We start from the raw sequence: 14,651 nt of genomic DNA on the forward strand, positions 1-14,651 counted from the left end.
CAGCTCAGCCTCAGTCTCCCTGGGTATTAGAAGCCAAGCATCAGCCACTGGGATCACCTCCAGAACCACTACAACTCTTAACTATCAAGCAACAGTTCTCAAATGTTTCACCCAGAGGAAGGCGAGATGGTTGTTCCAGACCACCAGATATATTGGTGGAGCACCCAAGTGAAATTCAGCTGTCAAGCTGGTGGATAATATACACTGTAACTGAGGTAGAAGGTCACCTTAGCAGTAGAGGGAGTTATAGCAGTGAACCACAGCCAAGCCCTGCTCTGCCCAAAGTGGAGGCTGGTTCAACTGTTAAGACACCTATGCTGTGCTTGCTTGCCTCACCGCTGTCATTATCCTCTGCTATTCCTTTCTCAGTTTCCAGCTCAGCTCATGCTACTCACCCTAGGCTAGGAAAGACTAGCCCAGAAGTCATTGTTCAACCTGCTATTGTAAGACCAGTAAAGAAAACACAAGAGTTTGCTTCTGGGCCTTCACTGAGAACCCGGATTGTAAAGCCAAGAAGGGGTATCTGAGTCAACCATAGCCATTTGGACAATTACAGCCATTCGCTGTGGATCAATCAAAACAGTTAAGGCTTGTGAGCTGGACCATCCAGTCAAAGCTTTGCCAAGAATCCTAGGAGCTTCAGCAAGCTATGTGATCTCAGAAAAGCTGGTGACAATTGTTCAGTTCTGTGTGGGACCATGTTTTCAGGAACCTGAGCAAACAGCTGCAATCTGCATACTTGTCTCAAGGGAAGCACAGAGTGCTCAAGATGGCTGGCTATCAGGCAGGCAACACTTTTGTTTAAGGCAGTTGACACAGCAATAGAGAGTAAAAAGTGGTGGGTTTTAACTGATTTTAAACAATGTTTTATCAACACAACCCTTAACCCATGGTCATGGAAAAGTGGTTCTCTTGATCTGACAAGATGTGCCACTAGACTGTCTGTTCCTGGACATTTTCTGGCATTTGCTGTTAAATTTGTCATATGGAGGGATTTGTGGCCAGCCTTCTTTTGCATGTGTTAATGCTTGGCTGACTGACTTATGATCAACCTCCCTGTCATTAGCTTCTTGGTCCTGGCTGAAGTGGTTTATTCTGCCACTCTGAGCTATGGAGCCACCACAACTCTGCCACAGCAACCCTCCACATGCAGGACTCTCCAGGTGGTTTCCTCTTCTCCCTCTTTCCAAGGCCAGCAGGAAAATATGGGGCTCTACCCAAATGGGACCAGAATAAAAAAAAAAATCAACCTGGAAAAGCTACATTAGGGTAAAGCACAACCTAGTTGCTCAATAAAAACATGTAAGGTTCCAAGATTAAAGTGAATTTTAACAAATATAATTATCTCAGTGCATAGCTATTATTTTTAAGAAGTTCTTCCATAAATGGTACTATGATGTAAACTCTATTCAGGCATTATGGCCATTTGTAATAAACAAATTTGAAGGTTTTTCCTCTTATTTTAACTTGTCATGTGTGGAGAACATGCTCTCATAACAACCTGAACTCATGTTAGTAAGAAACTATACAAATGGGTTCCCATTGGCAGACTCTTTTCAATAGGTTGAGAATAGAAAATTAAACACACACACGTTGAGTCCTCTGTGTTGACTGAACAGCTCACAGAGCATGGGTTGGCCCCCAGCTTCCGTTCATTGCACATTAGTAGAATGTAACTCTTGCTGTTGAAGAGGAGGGAGAGAATTCAGAGAGTGGTGAGTGGATGAGTAACCAAGGCTTGGATGGGGAGAGGCTACTGTGTTCAGGGGAGATGAGTGAGATGGCACTTAGTAGTATGTCAAAGGGAGGCAGACTCGTTGTCATCTTCCTTCTTAGAAATAAATACCCTGAAAATCTTGTTCTTTAAAAAGAACACTTAAATCTAACACAGAGTCGTGAGTTCATTGGCTTATTTCTTTTTATTTCTCTAAAGCAAAGCCTCCACAGAAGAACGCTGTGCCATGTAAGTAGGTAGCCAGGCATGAACTACTCCATCACATCAAATACCTTCTTCTTTCCTCTGCAAGGTATTGAAAGGCTCATTTAATCCAATGACTCAATTGGAACCTTTATAATGCATTTTATATGACACACAATTTGTCTAGGTTTTAAAATGCATTGGAAGAATACCTTTGTACATTTCAATGACCCTGAGAGTGCCCCAGTTACTTTAGATTATATGGATATTGTGCTACAACCTGCCTGTTTAACTATAAACTTTTATCTCCAATTAACTTCTGCTTATGATCTATTTAAGCCTTCAGAGAAGGTGGGAGGGGGCACAGTAAGGCAAAGGCTGCTTCTTACAATAAGGTTGCTCTCAATCACGTTATAGGTATCAAAGGACAAGGAAGGCAACAAAAGCTGCACAAAGGAAGGGAATCTTGCCTTCATTTGGCCTCCACTGAGCCTGAATGTGGACAAGCTAGCACACTGAACTAAAAAAGAGAAACATTCCAACCAAGCAAGGCAACAACGTGTAGAAAGTGAACGGTGCTTCCGCCCCTGCAGCAAATACTAGCTCCAAATATCTACCAAGACAATATCAAAAGCTCTCAACCACAGAGGGACATTCATCAGCACAGATGCAGAGAGATGCAGAAATGCAATCCTAGAGCATGTACCAGTCTATGAACACAGTGGAGGTGAAATGAAAAGAAATAGTCAATCCAATAGTCAGAGAGCTGAGGTCAACTTTATGTCATGCTATAGAAACAGTAGGAGACAAGGTGTGACTTCCCAAAATGAGCTGTGTACACAACACGTTTAGCTCAGCATTAACTGTCCTTTTAGTATAGCTACAATCCAAGCCTCTCTTTCTTAAGAAAAATACATTCTCTTGATGAGGTAGGCATTTGTAATATGCTAGATTCTATAATAATTTAATAATTTAATCATCACCCACAGTCATGAATTAACCTTCCAAATACCTGTTAGACTCCATGGAAAGCTTGTTTTGGGTAGTCTAAATAATACCACTGGAAGTACGGTGGTTCATTGTTCTTCTATAAGACACACCATGAATTCGCCATTGTGGTGCCAAATGGCTCTTTGAATCCTAGACTATTTCTCATGATTTATGTTAAGAGGATATCCAGCAAGTTCAGACCATATCCAATCACGGGGAATGAATGATTACTCAAGCTAAAACTGCAGACTGTACATCAGAATCATCAAAGTATATACATCAGACTACATAGAAACCAACCAAGGTCTAGGATAAACATGCTTTTCAGAAGTTTGCTAGAAGGGTCTGATGTGTAGCCAGGATTGTCCAGCTGAAGACATTACATGAAGACAGCAAACTGAAGCAACATAAAATAGAACACAATTGCAGTACATTACAGACTAGCACTCTTTCTACTGTAACCAAACCCTAATAAAAGATGTGCAGTTGAAACCCAGCTGCAAGTCAAAAATGAACAGATATGCAGTGGAATGCATAGCTGCTGTGTTGAATCAATTGGCTTTGGCCTGAGTACACATCTGCATGACTTGCACAACCCAGAAAGTCTATTAATTTCTTTAGCACACACACTGGCTTGTGCTATAGTAACAAATCAGAATCCAAAATGGCCTAAAGCATAAGAGTGATAGTTTTACTAATGATTCACACATGTCACTGGTAGACTGAGACCTTTGCTCTTAGTTCAGGACCCATTTCCAAGCAACATCTCAAATAAGACACATGCCTGGAAAGAGCGTGATTCAACATGTGCCAGTTTCTGAGTCTCCCAGAGTCCTTAATAAACCTGATGGAACTGGCCAGCCCTTGTACATACTTCATAGCAGAATCCAACCCCGACCCAAAACAAACAACATTTTTTTCTTTTAAATATTGGATACTGTCTGTTAGTTTGTTTGAGTTGCCATGGTAATTATTACATACATGCAACCTACCATGACATGTTTGAGAACTCCCACCAAGAAATATTCCTCAGTGCTATGTGTTTACATAAGATTTCCATGGGCCACATAGGCTTTGAGACCACCTCTACCATGACCTGGGAACAATCACAGCACAACTGATGCCATCAAAGCCCTCTGATTCCGTGGAAATACTTCCTCACAGTCAGTTTTTGCTTTTCTGTAGATTGTGCCATTGTTTCAAACTCTACTATTAATGCTCAATATTCTCATAAGCTTCTCTCCAGTGACAAACTTTTGCATATCAGGAAAGAGGTAGATCCCACCACAGATTGTCTTATGCTAACCTTGCCCTCTCAGATTAGGGTAATTAACCAGTCAGGCATGCATAAACAACTAGCTCTACTCACTTTCTGACCAGAGTTTCTCTTCCTTTTCAGAACTAGTGATTGGTTGTTTTCTTGACTATTTACTTCATGTATATACTATGAGAGTAAGACTAGTTTTCAGCTACCCTTTTACTCCCAACAATTCCCCTACCTCCCTTTCTTACAAATCACGACATATGAAGAGACAGTCTAGATGGAAACCATCTCTCAAGCAGGCCTCTGACACTATACCATACAACCTGATCTCAAACCTTGAATCTCACCTTTTAATTTTGGAATCATGGGCAGGTCTTTCAACCTCTCTATCCAAGCCTTTCCTATATATAAAAATAGGGAAATAATAACACCATTCTTGCAAAGTTGTTGTGAGGATCATACATTTATCTATGTGTAAAATCTTAGAAGATATCTTGGTACCAAAGAAAAATCAACCTGACTCGCCCAAGACTTAAGGGCTCTGGAGAAGCACATATTGGATGCTAAACACAGCAATATCCGAAGCACAGCATGCCATCCCTACAAGGCTGGAAAGTACACTCAAGTTCTACTAAAATAAACAGGCCCATCCTTAAGTTCCTTAAGTTAAGTGGGTGGCATTTTCTTACAGCAAGATAAGAAGATGATGTCCCCAATTCATCTTACTTTCCAAACTCAAACCAACTTAGCAAGCAGGATGTATAACATTCTAAACCGAAATCCAGTATGTTTCTGAGACCTCTTGCTTTATCAAAGAAACACACCAAAAATAAAGACCCGAGTCATCTGCAACCCTTTGTTCTCAATGTCTGGCACTGGAATCAGATACTCACATTTCATTGCTATTACTCCTTTTAATTTGTAAGGTCTAGATGTTAGAAATGGGGCTTGCTTCTTACTAGTGCATTTGCTCATCTTGTTGACTGAGGCAAATTTTATTGTACTGAGAGTTAAAACATTTTTACTGCCAGTTCCATCCAATATGGTTCAGCTTTCCTATCAGTTTGATATACATACACAAATATTTGTTCATCATTCAACATCTTTCAAAACTACATCGTCACTAGGTAACAGAATATTAAAAATATGCCTGATGTATTAGCCCAAGCTCACACAAGGATATACACATGCAACATGCTTGGAGTGATGTCACAAAAATGTCACAAGCACGACAGTACTTATTACTTCAAAATGATGTTACCTTGGAAAGAGAAAACAAAATAAGTGAGAAAAAAAATAGGAATGTGGTACCAGCATCCACAAGTCCTACAGAGTCTTACAGTTTTAAAGATTTGATTCTGTTCCTCAGCTGGATAATGGAATAAAATCCTTGTTTCTAAGAATTTCATGAATCACAAATGGGAATTACGCATATTGTCACCCAGGTCATTTCTCCCAATTTACACCTAAAATGTCCTAAGATGAGAAAAGAGATATAACACTATCCCAGAGAAGACTTGTGCCACATGAAGTATTTTTTGAATTGCTTCAAACCTCATCCTTATATAATCTTTTAAACAAACAAAAATTCAATCAGATTGATGGCTGCTGGGGGAGGGAATTGATTCTTTTGGATGTGGCTGATAGTATGTTGCCCATGTTTCTCTGGATGGCCCCACACCCATGTGTATGTAGGCACCACCAATTGGGCTCGTGGGTTATATAACAAAATAGGATATTAAAGTGTAAAGCAATCTTATGGGGGAGTTCAAAGGTATTGGGGGGTGCATAAGATCAAGATACATTGCATATGTGTGAAGTTATTAGAGAATGGATTAAAGATATTCTAAAAATAATTCATACAGAATCAAGTTTAAATCATGTACACTTGAAGGATGATAACATGTATATTCTAGTGTAATTCCCAGTCAATAGAGAGACCAGCCAAAGACTAAATCTGAGGTTATTTTAATGGAGGAATCTAAAAATCATTTGGAGGACTAATACATTTTCCACATTAGTTCAAAGCTTTCCAAAGTGATACTTTTGAAATAGTAGCCTAATTTGAATGGTTGTAGTAATATTCATTATAAATAAAAATAAAGTTCACCCTTGTTCTTATTTCTCTGACATACATTGCCTGATTTCAGCCATTTGCTTTAATATTCTGTTCACCACATACTCTTAAAAGCACTCTGATACATCTACAAAGCAAAGTTGGAAATTACTTCTTGTTGTGTTAAAAAAAAAATCAAGATTTTAGAATAAAGAATAAGGTTACATCTCTTAAACATACTGCTCCCTCACAGATGGCCACATGGAGGGCAGATTTCCACAGCCAAAATGAAGACTAACATCTGTGTTTCTCATTCTGACATTAGCTAAAACACCATGCAAGTAGGTTTTTAAAAATCCTTTGGTTTCAGCACGATTAAAGTCGTTCACATTAATATCTATTCACTTCACTGTGAACTCTTGACCTCGGGTGGATTATCAGAAACAGTAGACATGATTCTCAGCTCCTTATTTCTCAGAGCGATTTGCCCACTAGTACCAACCACTCAGTTGTCTTAAAAGAAAAAGAAAAAAAGAAAAAAAAAGGTCTCAGTCAGCCTGAAAGTTAAATTATAAAAGAATTTAAGAAAAAAAGAAGAAGTTGGGTTTACTGATTTAAGAGGCACTTGGTGAGCTTTCAGACCTCAATTAAGGCTGTGATTTGAGAAAAAGAAAATGAATTTTCCAAGCAATTAGGTGGTAATAGATCTAATGGCTTTGGGGAAAGGAATGGGTATATTTAACTTTGACAAGTGGCTGCCATGCATGTGTTATATAACCTTTTTGATAAGTATTTTTGCTCCATAGACCAAAATACCTTTTTTAATTATCCGAAAATGTCTTTCGCAGGGAATTAGAAAGAGTAACCACCACAAAGGAGAAAGGCATTCTGCCCTACTGAGTCAACAGCATTCATTTTTCTGAAAACATCTCACGTTAATTTCATGCTACTCATTTTAAAAGGTCCAAAAATGTGTGCCTAACAATAAACCATGTCATCTCAGAAGGATATTTTACAAGAAAATGTGTCAGTTTTCATAAACTTCACAGGGGACCCTTTTCCTTTTGAATGAGAAAAAAACTGGCATTGAAAATACAGTGAAATTTGAACATGAAAAGACTTTTTAGCAGCAGGAGGATGCAACAAAAATCCACAGTATTGGTGTATTTCATATGAAAGTAATGTCCTGTCTCCAGCTCATTCATGGAACAAAAGAACAACCCCAGTTACAGTAATATGGCACAGGTATTCCAAATACACCGAGACTTATGTTCCTCGTTTACATCCTTAAAGGACAGACTAAGGTTGATTCATCTAAACATAGACCTGATTTCTATGAATTATTCCATAGGGGAAAACCATTTTTAAGTGTTGTCTGTTCACAGTGTGCAATTTGTTTGATTTAGCTTATCTCCCCAGTAGCCCAGTTCATCAGAGTGCCCAAATGTGTCTTTCAAACCTTGCAAGGGGGGAAATCCTCTATTTGCCTGTTTTCTATGAGCAAAAAATAAATTCTCAGGCTTTTGTTGCCTCTGGCCCTCACTTTACAGAAGCCAGACTTCTACACTACAGGACAGAAAAACTGTCTCGATTTGAATGCTGAGGGTGTAGCTTCAGTGGTAGAGTCCTTACCTTGGATGCATGAAGCTTCTTCTTTAAGGGTGACTAAGTATGCCAACCTATTTAGCTGGGTGAGGGTTACCAGCAAAAAGAAATTCAAACTTGAACAAGTGATGGTTTGACTGGAAACTTAGCTAAGAATAAAAACAGAAGCTAGACGGTCATATTTCTGATATTTCTGGCACTGAACTGCCCAGGGAGTAAGGCTCAAAGAAGCATCTTCAATTAATCAATGAATAAACCAGTAGAACAGTAGCTGTGTGATGCACTGGCCTCAACTGTCCCAATGAAAGAGGCTGATTTCAAAAGCCAAATTATTTCAGAAGTGCTTAGCGATGTGTTCTGAGAGGACAAACCCAACAGATCAGTTTTCCTGCCAATTCATCTAAAGATAGTTTGGTGTTGTCTGTCACTGAGGGTGACAATGCTGGTCCTATGAAAGTAGAGATTCTATAACCTTGGAATCCTCCCCCAACAAAGGAGACCAGAGACTGTAATAGAGGAAGAGTCTGTATCACATCAGGAACCATGGAATGAGATAGTTCCTCAGAATCGGGCAAAAGAAAGTCACATCAGAGATAGAGCCACAGCCATGTGATGCTGATCTAAACCTTAATTACTAGGAACAGCTAACATGTGCTGAGAATAAACGCAATTGAACTCAAGCAATTTGACATTAGGATCTGTGCTTTCTCCAGAACCCAGAGAGCACTGGCTAGAAGCAAGGGCACCACCAAAAGAGAAAGCAAAAAGGTAAGCTGGGAGAAAGGGCAACTGGAATCAGCCAAGAAGGGATCAAAGAGGCAAAGTCCTCCAGCCAGGGTAAGCCCTTGGGTGGAGTGTACATCTTTAATAGTCTGTGTTCTGCAGCTACCAGCTGTTTGTCTTTCAACACCTCTAGTTATACACAGTACCAGGCAGGTAACTAGAGACCAACATAGCTGCCTATGTGGGTATCCACAAGCAAATTCTTCAGGGCAAATAGGATTTATTTTTCACTTTCTCACTTAAAAAAGCATTTTGGAGTCTATTTTTAGAACTCCTCTTGAGAAGAATTTATTGCTACGTGTAATATCCTGTCTTTTATCTGAGGGGTTCGAGACATTTCATAAACACTCTCTTCGTGACCTTTATGAAAGAAGTCTTGTTATAAGCGCCCTGGAGCTGGGGATCAAAATGCTATACAAAAATCTAGCATCTTCTTACTAGCCCTGTGAAGTCCACACAAGTAGAGAAAAGACAATGATCACGTAGAAACTGGAATTGCACAAACTGGATGTTAGAGATTGCATATACTTTAGAACCTCTGTTGGATGGGTGAGTTGCTTTGAACCAGAAAATGAGTGTCAGTGTCCACAGGGCCCACCATATTGCTTTGCCTGTGTTGATTTGTTAACTAACTAGACCATATGTCATATAAAGTCTTACAGTCATTATGCCACACAGGTAAATGGCCATCTTTAATATTCAGTATCTTTAAGTGGTTGTCATTATTTTATATTGTCCTCCATGGATCTATGCATTTAGGCTTACACTTGCTACATTTCTAGAAGAGTTTGCTTATAAAGAATGCGTATGACCAGTAAGAGCCATGTGAAAATTACTATCCATAATAACCTCATCTAAAGCACTGCGTATTAACAAGAATTCATTTTTGTTTTTCCTTGTGACGAGGTTTCCAGGTTGTCTTTCTTAGTGAATTTTAGATGAATGTGAATTTTCATCTTACTCCTACAGACTAAAGACAGCTCATGTTGTTACTGTTTAACCTCTAAACTCAGAACCAAAATCGAAGTCAGATGTTTACACCAATGACATCATTGGCCCAATCTCATTGTGGCAGATAGTAAAGAGTTGTAAATGGTTAGTCAATTTCCATATAACTGATAGTGATATGTACATAGTATGATGTTTCATGATCTTGGTTGGGCTTTAGTGTGCCCAGAAATTTGAGTAAACATTATTCTGGGGACATCTATAGAGATGGATTTGGGATGAATTAACATGTTAATAAGTGAACTGAGCAAGGCTAGCTGTCCTCGGTAATGTGTGTAGCTGGCATCCAATGAGTTGAAGTCTTTAATGGAACCAAAGACTTATCTCCCTTTTATATGTAAAAGTGAACACCTACCTAAGCCTGGGCTGAGGTGTGAGCCTTTTCTTCTCCTTATAGTCAGTCAATATTAAACATCACTTCTTAGTTTTTTTGTTTTGAAGCTGGAATTTCCATTGACTTTCATAGATCTCAGCTAAATGCTGTCAGTCTGTCTCTCTGGAGGACCATACCTGATATACATGGTTGAATAATTTTAAAGTAATTCATTCTCTGATCTTAATTTTATACCAGGTATTTCTTGGAAGAATTACTCCCTTAGAAGCACATGTATTTGATGATCTCTGTGTCTGTCTTCGGTTATTGAAGATCAGGTGCTCCTGAGTTGTATAGTTTACACTGCTCCAGCCCATGGAGAAGTGAAGTCCAGCACAGGAGCAGCAGTCCAAGACATACCTGTGACAGTGAGCTTGCAAAGCTACAGTACAAACGAATGAGCCAACATGGAAAACCAGTGTACTCAAAGCTGTAAGACAATAGTCATGTCTAATTCTAATAAATAAATCTAAATGCAGGGCTGTAAAAAGAAAACATTCTGAGGCCCAGGCAGCAGTCCCCTATATTCTAACAATTGTATAGGACAGCCCAATGTCCTAGACAATAAATAAGGAACAGTCTAAAGACTTTTCTGACTGTTGCTACATAAGCTGCATAAACGGTTCTCAAAAGATGTACCCGTACCCACAGCATGAGCGGGAACCATTGAATTTACTTGAAGTCTGTTTCTCAGCTCTTCCTCCAAACTTATGGAATCAGAAAGTCTAATGCTGGGGCCCACCTGCCTGTGTTTGCACAAGCTCTCCAGAGGATTCTGATGCCTGTGAAAGAAGTATGTGCCTTCGGGTGGCTGAGATAGGAAATGTCTCCTGGATAAAATCTTGAGTCAGACTTGATGAAAAGTACATTTACCTGATTTTTCTCTGCTGATAAAAGACTCAGGAAGCAAAACTAGAGGAGCGGTTTAAATATTTACCTCTTCAAATAAGTCTACTACACACATACCCAAGCATAAACAAGCATTTGGATGGATCTCTTCCCTACTTTTTACAGCCTTGGAAATAATTACTTTCCTGCCAGCCAGCCAGGCAACCTGAGAAAACATAAGCAATGCCAATTGCTTAAGATTCCATGTTATCTTTGAAAATAAAATACAGGATTATTTCCCTTCATTAACGGTTGTTATTCCTTTTTCCCCCTGCTTTACAAACTACATATTTAGTTTGAAGGCAAAATTTGCAAGAAATGTACCGACTATAGAGAAGCTAAAATTAATGTGGTGCAGAGCCACAAAGATTACTAGATTTTAGTTGACTCCTTCTATAATTTTCTTATTTCTTGCTTCAGAATGTTTTTCTTCTTATAAATACATGTTTTACAGGCACCTTTTCATGAGGGTCTATTTCATACTTTCAGTACTCTCCTGCCACCTGGTGGTGAAAATTAGAACTCACTACTTCCTCCTCTTAAACAACCAAAGCTTTCCACCCAGTGGTAAGTTTAAATAGAAACTGACAGAGTCACTTGATAATCTGTTAAGTCATCCAAACACAGGTCCTTTTGAAAACATCAATAGATGGTAGAATTTGTTCCTTTTTCATTCAGGTATGTGACATTATCTAGATCAAGACAAGAATAGTCAATGGGGGTAGCCATTTTTTTTCAAACATTAAACTATTCGTTGCCTTGGGATGCCTGACAAAAGAAATTAAATACAGCAAGAAATGTAAGCACTGCTATTAAATATAGAGTTGGTGATAACTACACAGAAGAATTTGTGGTGGCATTCCCACCATTTATTTTCTAACGAATGTGCTGGTTCACAAAATAAATGGCACTAGGGGAAAGGCCCAGTTTAATCAAAATTTCATTATAAAAATCTAAAACTTATAGCTCTAAGTTGACTTCTCACTGGACCCAAATTAAGTGTCGCTACAGTGATAAATTTTAGTCATTCATCAGAACGTACTTTGGGTTGTATTACTGGATTATAAATGTGATGTCAGGGCCCTAAGCCTAATAATATAAAACCTTCATAAGGAAAAAAAATATAAAAAAGATGACAATTTCAACAACTAACTTGGCATTTGTAATATGTCAAGTTTTCTTCCTATATATCATCTGTAAAATGGCCTCAGGAATGTTGGTTTTTCATATGGATCAAATGATGCCATGTTAAAACTATGTCTGATCAATCCAGACACCTGGGGACAACAATGACTCCCCCTTCAAGAAATCCGATTCTCCTTTATCTGAGTTATTAGACAAGAGCGTTTATTAATTGTTTACTATATTCATAATCCCAAACTAACGAAAGATTGAAAAGCTATCATTTCCTTCAAGGCCAGCCTCAAATGCCCATGTCTCCAGAGCCAAATGCAATGAATTCTCACTACGTCATTGGTAAGATCAAGCTTGATTCCTAGAACCCAAAATGCATATCATCCATTGGGATTATCATGTGCCCCTGTTTTCCTTATTAGGTTAAGGGAGAAACCATATCTTAGTCATTTATAATCTCCAATATCTAGCATAACACCTAACCTAAATGTCCCCCAAGAAATGTTTGCCACATAAATTGAATAAATTAAGGCAAATGTTAGTGTGTAAAGAGTTGAGTACATAATAATCCACTTTGATTGGTTTACACTCTATCTAAAACTACTCCTAGGTTAATTTGTTTCTCATCTTAAACTCTCAATGTATAGTGCTTGATTTGGCTCTTTGTAGAATTAGAAAAGAATAAAACCATGCTTGCACAGCTCCTGGAGTGAAGGAGTACTGGGTATCTGGTACCTCAATGCCCTTTGAATCTGCTTCCCAGTGGATCTGTCCCAAACCCTTCCCAGAAGGCACAGAACATATTGTGCAGCCAAAGGAAGCTTGGCCCCCTTTTTTGCCTTGTATTATTTTCCCTTCTCCATGATACCTTAGAAATGCTCCAAAAAAAAAAAAAAAAAAAGTTGGATATGGGAAGAATCAGGAAATGGTTGCTACATTGGATTCCTTATGCAAAATAAAGAAAACCACCATGGTCCCAGGTGGTTTCTCCAACAGAGGCTTTCACTTGAAACTTAGGGAAATATAATTTGCACTTAACAGTAAAATAAATAGTGAGCAGAAAAAGAAGATGGTGAAGGCATGACAGGTAACAACATAATACCAGGTCAGACCCTGGAAATCTCCAAGCTGCCAGTGCTGGGAGAGAGACTCATGGTACATTGCTCTTGGATTTGGACCCGGAGCTTCCAGATGCTGCATATTTTTGTTCTGTGATAAAATTAGTAGTTGTAATGGAGAACCAGGAAAGATAAAACACAAACCCAGCAGCACAGTCAGAAATCTTAGGATCAGTGAATCCCTCCAACAAGCAATTACAGAGATACCTATCACTAAGATTCTGAAGAGGCCAACAGTGTCACCAGAGAAACCAGTATTTTAAAAATTCTTTGAGCATTTCAGACATTCAGACCAACATGTTTAATCCCATTCAGTCCCACTCATTCCTCTGTCTCTGCCCTGATCCATTTTCCAACTCCCTCCCAACTTCAAATCATCTTTTTTATTAAATAAACCATTTTTACCTTTTTATTTTATGTATATAATATTTTACTGTGTAAGTATGTACACCACATGCATGTCTAGGGCCCGAAGAATTCAGAAGAGGATACCAGATCCCATGTAATTGGAATTATGGATAGTTGGGAGCCACTATATGAATGCTGGGAATTGAACCTGGGTCTTCTGCAAGAGTAACAAGTGCTCTTAACTGTTAGACTATGTCTCCAGCCTCTCCACCCTTTTAATTGCTTACTGAGTTCAGTTTGTGCTGCCCATATATTCGTGGGCATGGGGTCCTCTCCTGGAGTGTGATTAGCCTGCCAAAGATCATACCCTTAAAGAAAACTGAGTCTCCCTTTCAGAAAAACTATCAACTGCCAATAACTCCTCAGTTAGGGGTTGAGGCTCATAGGATTCTACCTTTCTCCATGCTAGAATGTTGACTGGATTGATTTTTCAGAGTCCTTTAGTGAGCAACTATAGCTGCTGTGCATTCATAGATGTATGGTCCTGTCATGTCCAGAAGACATTGAGAAACCTATATTTTATAAATAGCATATATATTTGCATGAAATAATTTTCAAAAATTATTGACTGTAGTTATCTTAAGCAATCTCCTAAAATTAACTATATCTCTAGTTCTCAACTACAATCCCATGGGAATCTTTGGGTCTCTCCAGGCTCTACATAGTTTCATTTGTTTATTAAAGGCCATTGGTGCTCAATAGACCAAACGCCACAAATGTTGAGGGGCAGGGGCCACAAGAAATAAACTGGATACCATGGCCAACAGGCCTTAGTTTACCCTTGGAGAGAAACTAGCTCTCTGAAGCTGAGTTGAAAGGAGGACATTCTAACATAAACTGTAGAGGCTGGGTATATGTCATTGGTTCTTCTGATCTCACTCATAGAAGTTAATCTGCCAAGTTTCAAAGAACTAACTAGTTAGTTTCCTGTTCTTTCTATGGGTGGAAAGGTTAAGGCCGTGTTGAAGGGGAACAAAGCAAGAAAATCATTTGCATAGTTTTGAATCCCAAAATCACCAAGTACTCAATGTGTGGCCTTGGGGAGGACATTAAGCCATCCAGTTTGGTTTCCTCATCTGTCAGGTAGATGAGAGTTTCTTACAAAT

Source organism: Grammomys surdaster, unplaced genomic scaffold (genome assembly GCF_004785775.1).
Source record: "Grammomys surdaster isolate TR1022 unplaced genomic scaffold, NIH_TR_1.0 126163, whole genome shotgun sequence".
NCBI classification, from domain to species: domain Eukaryota; kingdom Metazoa; phylum Chordata; class Mammalia; order Rodentia; family Muridae; genus Grammomys; species Grammomys surdaster.